Source organism: Gymnoscopelus braueri (assembly GCF_963280865.1).
Source record: "Gymnoscopelus braueri genome assembly, chromosome: 21".
NCBI lineage: Eukaryota > Metazoa > Chordata > Actinopteri > Myctophiformes > Myctophidae > Gymnoscopelus > Gymnoscopelus braueri.
The window spans coordinates 16,199,615-16,212,146 of NC_137623.1; the positions used below are offsets into that span (position 1 = coordinate 16,199,615).

General features: G+C 39.1%; 1 long non-coding RNA gene across 2 annotated transcripts; it reads right to left on the reverse strand.

Moving 5' to 3' along the window:
* Positions 1–1,046: 1,046 nt before the first annotated feature.
* Positions 1,047–6,792, reverse strand: LOC308077490. Of its 2 annotated transcripts, none has more exons than XR_013932411.1 (3): positions 6,721–6,792; positions 3,871–3,984; positions 1,047–2,493 (listed from the first exon to the last, which is right to left on the reverse strand). It is a non-coding gene; the product is annotated as an uncharacterized lncRNA (long non-coding RNA). The 2 variants fall into 2 exon arrangements; XR_013932412.1 differs by having other exon boundaries at positions 1,047–2,504.
* Positions 6,793–12,532: the final 5,740 nt, after the last annotated feature.

Sequence of the window (12,532 nt, forward strand, 5' to 3'; positions counted from 1 at the left end):
GGAAATACTCCAGTAAAGTAAAAAGTACCTCAAAATTGTACTTGAGTAAATGTACTTGGTTACTTACACCACTGCCCTGCTTGAACATACTACAGCGTTTCGACAGCAGTATCAAAAGTACCAGATCCACCAGCTTGTAGATCTGCTTTCTACTTTTGCTATTTTTGAATTTGAGGGATTCAGAGCAAACAATCTATGTCATTGTTTCACAATCATGCGTAGTTGTGTAATTTATTTTATATCATTTATATTATGATATTTCATGAACAGAAGACGCTTAAATATAGCGTTTTATTTTCTCTCTCTCTAAACACCGACAGCAACACAAGCAGTTAAAGCAGCAGTGATGTAACTGTGATGATGGAGAGGGCCACTATATTTCCACACTCACTCCAGAGGGCCACATTGCATGAACTGTCTCTCCATTCTATGTCACACAAAAGTTGCAAAAATAGCCGAACTACAAGCTCAAAACACGTCGCAATGCGACGCGTTTTGAGCTTGTAGATCGGCTATTTTTGCTATCTTTTTTATTTGGAATCCTGAAGTGAAAAGTAATTTCTAATTTCAAATGCATTTACTAATACCTATGTTAACTTTATGCACTTAAATACAAATACATTGGACATAAAAAGGACACAAATATTTTAATACTAGTCATTAAGCTACTAATATAGACTGAAGTAATGAAAGCGGGTCATGTTTGCATGTTTGGAATCCTAACAGCTGAAATCAATAATATATCAGTATTCTGATATTAACCTGTGGGCCGTATTAAGTGAAGGTAGGGGCCGCATGTGGCCCCCGGGCCACCAGTTGCACATGTTTGAGTTAAAGCTATGATGCTGATATGAAATGCAATGCTTCTGTAGTTATAATAGTATAATAATATAATACAGTATAGTGTATAAGCATTTACATTATGTATAATTTTAATATAATATTATATTATTATTATTAATATTAATATTAATATTAAATAATAATAATAATAATAATTATTATTATTATTATAATTGTAAATACATATTGTTAATACAAATGGATGGATGCTGCACACAGAAGCTTTATTATCAAAATACGGAATAACAAGCAGTGGTGAGTCAGTGAGGAAGATTTGGGGAGGGGATCGGCTCAGATAATTGTAGTGTAGTAAAAGTACAATATTTGCCTCTGAGATGTAGTGGAGTAGAAGTAAAAAATACTGAAAACTGGAAATACTCCAGTAAAGTAAAAAATACCTCACAATTGTACTTAAGTACAATACTTGAGTACATGTACTTAGTTACTTTACACCACTGAAAAAGAGTTTAGTCAGTTAAACTGAGTCCCCTCACATCACATCAGATACAAATTACATCCTGCACATGTTTCTATACATTCATTCAAACTTGCTCTGAGTCTGTGATCAAACATCCTGATGTGAAAGAAAGGGTTTCTAAAGAATAGGACATTTTGACGCTGTGTCATAATTAAACTTAAAGAGATAGTTCACCCAAAACAACTAACATTCCGTGCCATCAATAATGGAGGCAGGAGGAGGTATTAATAGCTATTATTATCTGGATCTTGTGATCATGTCTATGTTTATGTCTTGTGTATGTATATGTTTACTGTGTCTTGGAGTTTATTATTATTATCTGCTGTAACATAAATTGCCCAGTTTGGGGCATAATAAATAATAAACTGAACTTGAACTTGAATAACTCTTTTTATATGGATTAGTCCCCCTATGGAGACTTGAATTCATGGATATTTTTGTTTTTGTTTTTGTCAATACAATAAGCCAATAAGTTGATGACCAGCGGACCGGTAGGCAGCGGTTCCGGTACAAAGGAGACTCTTTGTGTCTCCTACCGGAACCGCTGCAATTCATAAACATTTTATTGGCTTAGGAATGAGACAAAAACAAAATAAATAAAAATAATAATAATATAAATAATATCCATGACTTCAAGCCTGCATGGGGTGACTGATCCGTAGGAAAAAAATGCATTTTGGGGGTGAACTATCCCTTTAATGTTGATATGGCACACCGACTATCAAGACAATGACAAACATGGCGCTTGGTGTCAAAAAGTCTGCCGACCCCTGAAGCCACACAGATAGCATGTTAGACATCATACTAGATCAGGGCTGATGCAATCATGTGGCCCCCGAGCCACCAGTTGCCCCATGTATGCACTAGATGCCAAAATTTGGAGGCTCTTCGTGGCGCTGTGACAGAAAAAGAAAACAGTGGCACGGCGGGGGGGGGGGGGGTGAGGGCGGGGGGGGGGGGGGGTGGGGGCGGGGGGGCGCCAGAAAAAATATTGCCTAGGGCGCCAAATTGCCTAGCACCGGCCCTGAGCAGCAGGCTCACAACAGAGCTAACGGCTCCAGATGTGCTCGTGGCTTCAGCCGGGGCTTTGTTGCACAACTCTGTGTCGCAGCACTTCTTTCCTGTGCAGTCAGCCACCGCCTCGCAGCCCATCTCAGTCACCTTTCCAGTCTCTGCGAACACACTCACACACACACACACACACACACACACACACACACACACACACACACACACACACACACACACACACACACACACGCGCGCGCGCACACACGCAGAGAGAGAAGGATATTATTACTCTCTGTACTCAGTGGTGTAAAGTAACTAAGTACATTTACTTAAGTACTGTACTTTTACTGTACAATTTTGAGGTATTTGTACTTTACTTGAGTATTTCCAATTTCCAATACTTTTACTTCTACTCCTCTACATCTCAGAAGCAAATATTGTACTTTTACTCCACTACAATTATTTGAAAACTTTAGTCACTAGTTACTTTTCAGATTATATTATGAAACATACATTAACCACTTCAGCCCTATTTTATACATAGGCTATTTGGATGCGACGCGTTGTGAGTCTGATAAAATGAATATCAAATATCCAAATACTGAATCAATCAACTTATAAACTATCTGTGGTGAAACACAGAAGCCTGAGTAGACGTTAAAATGACCCCAAACATGATTGAAAGTGAAATATCCCTTTTAGTAATGTATGGGTCCCTACCTTTCCCCTTATGCCTATACCTTTTTTGGCTTTTAATTTTTGTTTTCTTTTTTACTATTTTTGAAAAATATTGTAACATAATGAAAATATCCGATCTACATTGACACATTGTGAGCTTATAGATCGGCTATTTGAGCTGTTTCAAAATGTTATTTTTTTCTAAATAGTAAATAAATGGCTAAAAAGTTTAGCCATAAGCGGTAAGGGGGCGCACAAAATAGGGACCTTATATGAAGTCTAGAAAGATCATTGCATTTTTTTCTGAGATGAGGCATGACATAAGTATCAATACTGCAATGTAGAAATACTTTGTTACAAGTAAAAGTCCGGAATTCAAAATGTACTTGAGTGAAAGTACAAAAGTACTGGCATCAAAATGTACTTAAAGTATCAAAAGTAAAAAGTACTCATTATGCAGACTGTCCCATTTCCCAAGTTTTCAAATGTATAAAATGTATTAGAATCATTTGAAAATAGCAGATCTACAAGCTCACAATGCGTCGCATCGCGACGCATTGTGAGCTTGTAGATCTGCAAATGGATCTGCAAATGGTCTAAATATATATAGGGCTGAAGTGGGTAATGTATGTTTTGTAATAATATCTACAAAGTAACCAGTAACTAAAGTTGTCCAATAATTGTAGTGGAGTAAAAGTGCAATATTTGCCTCTGAGATGTAGTGGAGTAGAAGTAAAAGTACAGAAAATTGGAAATACTCCAGTAAAGTAAAAAATACCTAAAAAATGTACTTAGTTACTTTATACCACTGGACATATTCATGTAAACAGGACAATTGTCTGAAGCCGTAGGATAATTACCTGGTGTTGTGAAGCAGCGATCCTTGGGGGATTCACATGTTTCCTTCGCGGCGCAGTCCTTCTCGGCATCTTTAGGCGTCTTGCATACGTGACACTCCAAGGCAGACACAGAGGCTAATGTAACAGGTAGACAATATCATACAATTAAAACCAAATTATTATTACCAGTGGCGCCGATTTAAGTGCATGCTCCTGGGGGCGCATCCGGGGACGCAGTGCGCGTGCATGCGTGGCCAGCGCACATGTTTTTTTTTGGGGGGGTTTGTTACTTTTTTGTTTGTTTTTTGTTTGTTTTTTGTTGTTTTTTTGTTACTTTAACGCAGGGGTCTTAAACGTTTTCAGGCCAAGGACCCCCTAGCTGAGAGAGAGATGAAGCAGGGACCCCCTACTCTATATTGTATAAAATTGTGTTTCAGATTAAAGTTTTTTTTTTAACTTAGTCTGCTCTTTTTTCCCCTCTACACCTGTAGCCTCTTTGCCAAAAATAACAGATCTACAAGCTCACAACGCCTCGCAGAGCTTGTAGATCTGCTATTTTCGGCTAATGTTCCCCTCAGAAAAGGAATTCTAGGGTTCAGGTCATTAATGTAAAAAAACTAAATCATATCACACAACGATTTGGCGGACCCCCTATAGTAGCTCTGAGGACCCCCTAGGGGTCCCGGACCCCCTGTTGAAGACCCCTGCTTTAACGTTAATTCGGTTAATTTGGTACAAAAAATGTTGGCCTACTCCATGAAGTGTAGATGTCGGAGGTTTTTTCTTTTGGGGGCTTTAGCCCCGAGGCACCCACAGTATCGGTGGCCTTGATTATTACCCTTGAACAGTTTTTTGTGAAAAACGTGTGTTGCTATATCAGCGGTTCTTTTATATATATTATACATTTTTATATTTGGCTGCCGACCCCCATCTCAAAATATGTTTTTGTCCAGAGACGCCCAGAAGTAAAAGAATATTTCCTTTAAAAAGAATATATATATATATATATATATATATATATATATATATATATATATATATATATATATATATATATTTAAAAGATAAGATAAAAGATTGTGATTCAAAATGGTGTAAAATTTCACTTTCCTGGCTTTTTATCGGTTAAAGCCTAAGGATATATAGTTCGCCCAAAAGTTGACTTATTTTCTATCACTCACACACCCATGAAGAGTTGAATTCATGAAGCTGTGTTAGTTTTTGTTGCATTCCTCAGCCAATAATTTGACGATTAAAAAGTCTCCGTGAATACAAGGCTTCGTGGGGTGTGTGCAATTGATAGAAAATAAATCATGTTTTGGGTGAACTATCCCTTTAACCCATTAAGACCTGGAACGCATCTGTGTCATTTTTAAGGATTTCTTTGGTTATTCAAAAATATCAGATCTACAAGCTCATACCGTCGCACCGAGTGCTGCGCTACGAGCTTGTAGATCTGCTATTTATTTATTATTATCGTGAAATTGTGTGCAAATCTTTGAATAAATATGTTTTAAAGCGAACATTTTGACTCAAATCTTTACTTCGGGGGGGATTCTACAAATGTTTTCTAAATCCTAAACAGTTTAAAAAAATATATATGTTGCTATAATCAGTGGCTCTCAAACATTTTCATGTCAAGGACCCCAGAATGATATGAAGCCTATTTGGCCGCGGACCACCGTCTGAAAATGTTTTGTTCCAGGGACCCCCAGAAGTAAATATTTGAGTAAAATATGTTCACTTGGAAAAATATATATTCAAAGAATTGCACAAGTTTTCAAGATTTTTAAAAAAATAGCAGATCTACAAGCTCATATGAGCTTGTAGATCTGCTATTTTTTAATAGCCAAAGTATAAACTAATGGTCTAAGTGGTTAAACAGATGCGTTCCCGGTCTTAATTACTTCAGTCTATATTAGTAGCTTAATGACTAGTATTAACATTCTATTGTCTGTTTTATGTCCAATGTATTTGTATTTAAGTTCATAAAGTTAACATAAGTATAACTAAATGCATTTGAAATTAAATAAAACAAAATATTTTTCAGGATTCCAATTGAAAAATAGCAGCAAAAGAAATCTGGATTCCAATTCAAAAACAGCAAAAATAGCAGATATACAAGCTCAAAGCGCGTTGCAGTGTGACGCGTAGATCGGCTATTTTTGGTACTTTTGTGTGACATGGAAAAAGTAAAAAATATGGAGATAAGAGGTGTCTGCCCCAACAGTATATGCAATGTGTTCCTCTGGAGTGAGTGTGGAAATATAGTGTCCCTCTGCATCATCACAGTTGCATCAGCCCTGATCTAGTATGATGTCTAACATGCTATCTGTGTGGCTTCAGGGGTCGGCAGACTTTTTGACACCAAGCGCCATGTTTGTCATTGTCTTGATAGGCGGTGTGCCATATCAACATTAAAGGGATAGTTCACCCCAAAACAATATTTTTTTTCTATGGATCAGTCACCCCATGCAGGCTTGAATTCATGGATATTCTTTTTGTTTTTGTCTCATTCCTAAGCCAATAAAATGTGTATGAATGGCAGCGGTTCCGGTAGGAGACACAAAGAGTCTCCTTTGTACCGGAACCGCTGCGAGTTATTCAAGTTATTCATTTGGCCACCGACCGCCATCTCAAAATATGTTGTTCCAGGGACCCCCCAGAAGCAAATATTTTAGTAAAAAAATGTTAAAACAATATATATTCAAAGATTTGCACACATTTTCATAATTTTTCAAAAATAGCAGATCTACAAGCTCGTATCTGCTATTTTTGCTCAAATCAAAAAGTGACATAGATGCGTTCCAGGTCTTAAATGGTAAAATTGGTTAAACTAAAGCGGATAAGAAAGGGGAAAAAAAGACTTACCATGACGTAGGAGCACGAGGCCCAGGATGAGTATGATCAGCTTCTGCATGGTGACGGAGACAGAGGTTCAAATGAGCTGCAGCCTTAACAGCTCTTAATATCAAGCTTTGTAAAAGGGGGAGTGGCCAGTGTCTGCATGGGAGTCGACGTGTTCATATGCACATAACTACTATGTGCAGTAATGGGAAAAAAGTACTCACATTCTTTACTTAAGTAAAAGTATCAAGCTTGTGAGCTTGTAGATCTAGATTGAAGTGGGTTATGTATGTTTTGTAAAATCTACAAAGTAACTAGTTACCAGTGGTGTACAGTAACAGCTTTTAAGGATCTGTACTTTACTTGAGTATTGATTTTTTTTATACTTATTACTCTTACTTGAGTACATTTCCGTACATTTCCGCGGGAATTTACTGGGGCACAGGCCCTATGCACAGGCACATAAACATACTTCTACTTTTACTTGTACTTTAAGTATTTTTAAAAGCAGGTACTGTAAAAAATAATGACATGAGATCTACTTAAAGAGGCACACAGATGTGTTAGTATAGGAAATCAAAGGTTGTTTGTGTGGAGACCAAGCAGGTCGACTTGTCTCTGTGCCATCTTATTTTGACAGGGTGAAGTTAACGGTTGTGCGCGTGGGAACATATGAAACTGCAGATAACAGCCTCTTCTTTGGGACCACATCCTCTTATCTGCTCTCCATGAAGAGGAAGTGGTCAGAAAGAACTGCATGCCTTGCAGACAACACCTGCCTCTCTGCAACCACCATCTCTGCAGGCATGGATGCCGATTTATGTTGGGTGGGTAGGGTACTCAACAACAAGTCACACACACATCAACCAAGTTTTAACCCCTTAATCAGAAATACCTGATTGAATGTCTGGTGGGAAACATTGTACTCGCAATAAAATATATTTTTTTAGCTGTAAGTGAAGACAGTGTGCGTGATCACCATTCTTTCCTGCCTCATGCACTGGCTGCCTGCTCCTACGCACCTTTCCCAGTAGGTGTGCAAAAGTGCACGTTACAAAGGTTCACGACCGACACATCCGACCGACACATTTCCTGTGGGTGCTCTGCTTTCTGATTGGGTGCTCTGGCTTCCCGGCAAACCCACAGGTCTCTGCACAAACATACACTGAACAGAGAGAATGCTCTGTTTTCTATGTCAACTGTACGGTGACACAATTTAAGCCAATCAGGAGAGAGAGCACTGAAAATGCATTTTCTGTTTAATAAAGAGCTGGAGAGACATGGAGACTCCTTTTACTGAACAAACACTCTATAGCAATGAGAACTATCACAATATAGAGCTATTTTAACTAAAGTAAATCACTTACACTACCTTTACTTATATTTAAAAGCAATTACTCTTTTACTCTTACTTGAGTAACATTTTGACTAAGCTACTTTTACTTGTAGTGGAGTAAATTTGACCGGGAGTATCTGTAGTCTTACTCGAGTACTGCATGGGGTTGAGTGCCGATCTACGAAATCACAAAACGTCATGATGCGACGTGTTTTGAGCTTGTAGATCTGCTATCTGGCCGGGCCATGTATGCTAGCTATGGTTTTCTTTTGTAGGTTTCCAAGCTACATGCTGTCGTGGGGTAAAGATGGTGCTCAGAGTCAGAGATCAATGAAAAGGGCAGTGGTGGAACAAGTACTCAATTGTTTTACTTAAGTAAAAGTATCAAAACTGCCGTATACTCTGTTGCAAGTGAAAGTCTGGAATTCAAAATGTACTTGAGTAAAAGTACAAAAGTATTGGCATCAAAATGTACTTAAAGTACCAAAAGTAAAAGTACTCATTATGCTGAATGTCCCGTTTCAAGTTTTCAAATGTATGAAATGTATAACAATCCTTTGAAAATAGCAGATCTACAAGCTCACAATGCAATGACATGTCACCAGTGTTAAGGTGGACATACACTATGAGATAATCGGGCTAAAAAACAACCCTCACGAGTATCGGGGGGGCGTGTCTACCCCAGCCTAGATCGGGGGCGAATCTCGGGCTTAAACATCGTCTAGTGTGAGGGTTCAAAGATCCAATCTGAAACCTCCCGAGTTGCTCACAAGACGATCGGGGCCGCTCCGATCATGTTCAAAATAGTTTGATATTTCGAGTGAAAATCCCTCCCCTCGGGTGAACCCCCCTCCCCCTCCCCCCCTTTTTTGTCATCGTCATAATAGCCGGACTGCCAGGCGCTTCCTAGTGACATCATAGGAGCGAAGCTTGAGGCGGGAGGAAGGAAGACAGCAGAATAAAGACAACGAAAAGAGACACAAATAGAGCAAAACAAAGTGCGAAAAAAAAAAAAAGACAAAACATCACAGGAGTGGAGCTTGAGGCGAGAAAGCGGGAGGACCGTGTAGACAGTGAAGTTAACAAAAAGAGAGAGGAAACAAAGAGAGAAAACAACGAGCGAAAAGACAAACAAACAGAAATGGCGAGTGTGAAATCTAAAGCGACATGGACGAAAGCAATGGACGACCTATTTGTCGAGATGTGGCAAGAACACGAGTTTCTCTTCAATGTGTCGTGTGAGCAGTATCACAACCGTCCGGAGAAGGAGAAGCGGTGGGACGAGATAGCCTCGGCTCTCAACGTAACCGGTGAGAAAATGCTAACAAACGCGACGAACTTCTTAACTTTTGGTTCCATGTGTATTGTGTACTCTCTCAATAGTTAAATCAACACTCTTCGTTTTACTGTGTAGACTATATACATTTATTTGGTATAATGTTTTGTAAATATCGCTGTAGTTTTAACTCCTGAATGAATGGTAGAAAGTAGGTGACTGAATACACAGGACCACAATGGAAAATAGCCCTCAGGGCTTTTTGTGTTATACTTTTAGCACCATTTTTACAATCGTCAGTGATTCCCAAAATTAATAGGAATATAGGAATATATGCAGTATTTGTATCACAGGAATATATGCAGTATTTGTATGACAGGAATATATGCAGTATTTGTATGACAGGAATATATGCAGTATTTGTATGACAGGAATATATGCAGTATTTGTATGACAGGAATATATGCAGTATTTGTATGACAGGAGTATATGCAGTATTTGTATGACAGGAGTATATGCAGTATTTGTATGACTGGAGTATATGCAGTATTGGTATGACAGGAGTATATGCAGTATTGGTATGACAGGAGTATATGCAGTATTGGTATGACAGGAGTATATGCAGTATTGGTATGACAGGAGTATATGCAGTATTGGTATGACAGGAGTATATGCAGTATTGGTATGACAGGAGTATATGCAGTATTGGTATGACAGGAGTATATGCAGTATTTGTATGACAGGAGTATATGCAGTATTGGTATGACAGGAGTATATGCAGTATTTGTATGACAGGAGTATATGCGGTATTGGTATGACAGGAGTATATGCAGTATTGGTATGACAGGAGTATATGCAGTATTGGTATGACAGGAGTATATGCGGTATTGGTATGACAGGAGTATATGCAGTATTGGTATGACAGGAGTATATGCAGTATTTGTATGACAGGAGTATATGCAGTATTTGTATGACAGGAGTATATGCAGTATTTGTATGACAGGAGTATATGCAGTATTGGTATGACAGGAGTATATGCAGTATTTGTATGACAGGAGTATATGCAGTATTGGTATGACAGGAGTATATGCAGTATTGGTATGACAGGAGTATATGCGGTATTGGTATGACAGGAGTATATGCAGTATTGGTATGACAGGAGTATATGCGGTATTGGTATGACAGGAGTATATGCAGTATTGGTATGACAGGAGTATATGCAGTATTGGTATGACAGGAGTATATGCAGTATTGGTATGACAGGAGTATGCAGTATCGGTATGACAGGAGTGTATAATATAATAAATGAATTATCTGCATGTATTATGTTAGGGTACCAAACATGTATTGAGGCCATTGTATAATAACTATCATGCATTGAAAGGCAGAGAAAACAATTTCACAGACAGTATTTGTTTGTCAGTAGCCATACCCTGTTGATGTATCAATGAATAGACACTCACTCAACTGACACAAAAACTATCTTTCAGCTTGATCAATCTATCAGGGAGCAATTGGCGCCGGCGGAGCCAATTGAGGAGCCGGAGATGGATGACCCAGACGAAGGGAGGTCAGGGGTTGCTGCACCAGGTACAATCAAAACTTGTAGATGTACAGAAATATTATATATTAATTATATTTCACTTATTATAATATTATATATTACTACATATAATAATATATGAATAATATTATATATATATGTATTTTTTTCATTCTTTTGAATGGCTCTTTGAAAGGAACCGATCCCTGAGATCCGGCTCCCATTCAGAGCCATAAATCCCATCTCTACTTCTAATGAAAACATAATTTTCCTTTTATATTGTTCTTATCTGCCGTAGGGCCACAGCCTACTGCACGGGCGGACCGGGACCGGCCCACTCCCTCTACCACTCCCTCCACCACCACTCCCTCTACCAGTTCCACACCAGGACCGAAACGGAACAGGAAGGAGGCAGACTCCATTGAGCACCAGAAGCTGCAGTTGTTGCAGCAGATGACTGCCTCGGTGTTGACACCTCCAGATCCATTCACTTCCTGGGCCAATACTGTTGCGGTAGAGCTCAGGGCAATCAAAAATGTCACAATTCAGACAGGGGTGAAGAGAAAAATCATGCTGTGTTTATATGAGGGTCAAGATGCTGACCAGAAGAGTGTGCCATACATGCCACCAGCCACATATCAGCCTCCCAGTCCTGCACCTACACACATGCCCCCCCCTCTCCCCCCACACACACAGTCACAACCTCACCTCAGTTACCATCACATGCAGCCTCCTCAGGGCCCGCAGCATTGTCAGAGTATCTTTAGAATGCTGCAAGATTTTGAAGAGTAACAGCTCTACCTCAGCATTGGCAAAGGAAGTGCATGTCCAGTTGTGTTTCAATCAGTTTTGTTTTAGTTTTTAGTTTTCAACATTGTGTGGAGGTAACAGTGGCAGCACATGGCACAATTATAAGGGTAGATTTTCTGTACTTATGATGGCAGCTGTTGATGCAAATTGTAAGTTTATTTATGTTAGTGTAGGTGTTCAGGGCAGGGTCTCAGATGGTGGGGTCTTTGACAGTTCTGACCTAAAGGGAGCTTTGGACCGGGGTCTTCTGAATGTTCCTCCTGCAGAAATGCTGCCCAATTCTGAGACAGGAGTGGTGGTGGAGGTTATTAATATATTGCAGTATGGGGTTGTAGTTTATCTATATATGGTTTATGTATATATGTAGTTTATATATGTAGTTTATCTTTGTCAGGTGGAATGTATTGGGAGGAGGGACGTGTCGGAAAACTAGGTACAGGCAGTCACTCATGTTCTTGCCCCATCTCCACAAAACTACTGTCCATCGCTGCTGTTACTGCTAAATATATATATATATGGTGTGATACCACACACACAATCTTTCTAAACCAAGCTTTGTTCATACACAGCCATTGTTCTCCGCTATTTAATATGTTCTTGATAGCTGGTCATGTCAATACACGTATATCTTCTATAACACTACTGTTACCTAGGTCGTTTATGTTTTTTTGTCTGAGCTTTTTTGGCGTTCCATGTTGCTAACCCAAGTGGCTGAAACCTACAGTATCCAAGGCAGGCTCTGGGATCTAAACTGTTTAAAGTAGATTGTGAGGGCTTACCCATTGATTACTGTACCCACTGATCACTCTGCCTTCCTCTCAAAGTGTTTATTCTGCCAAACTAATGTGGAGGGGTCAGTTGTCTTCAAAGG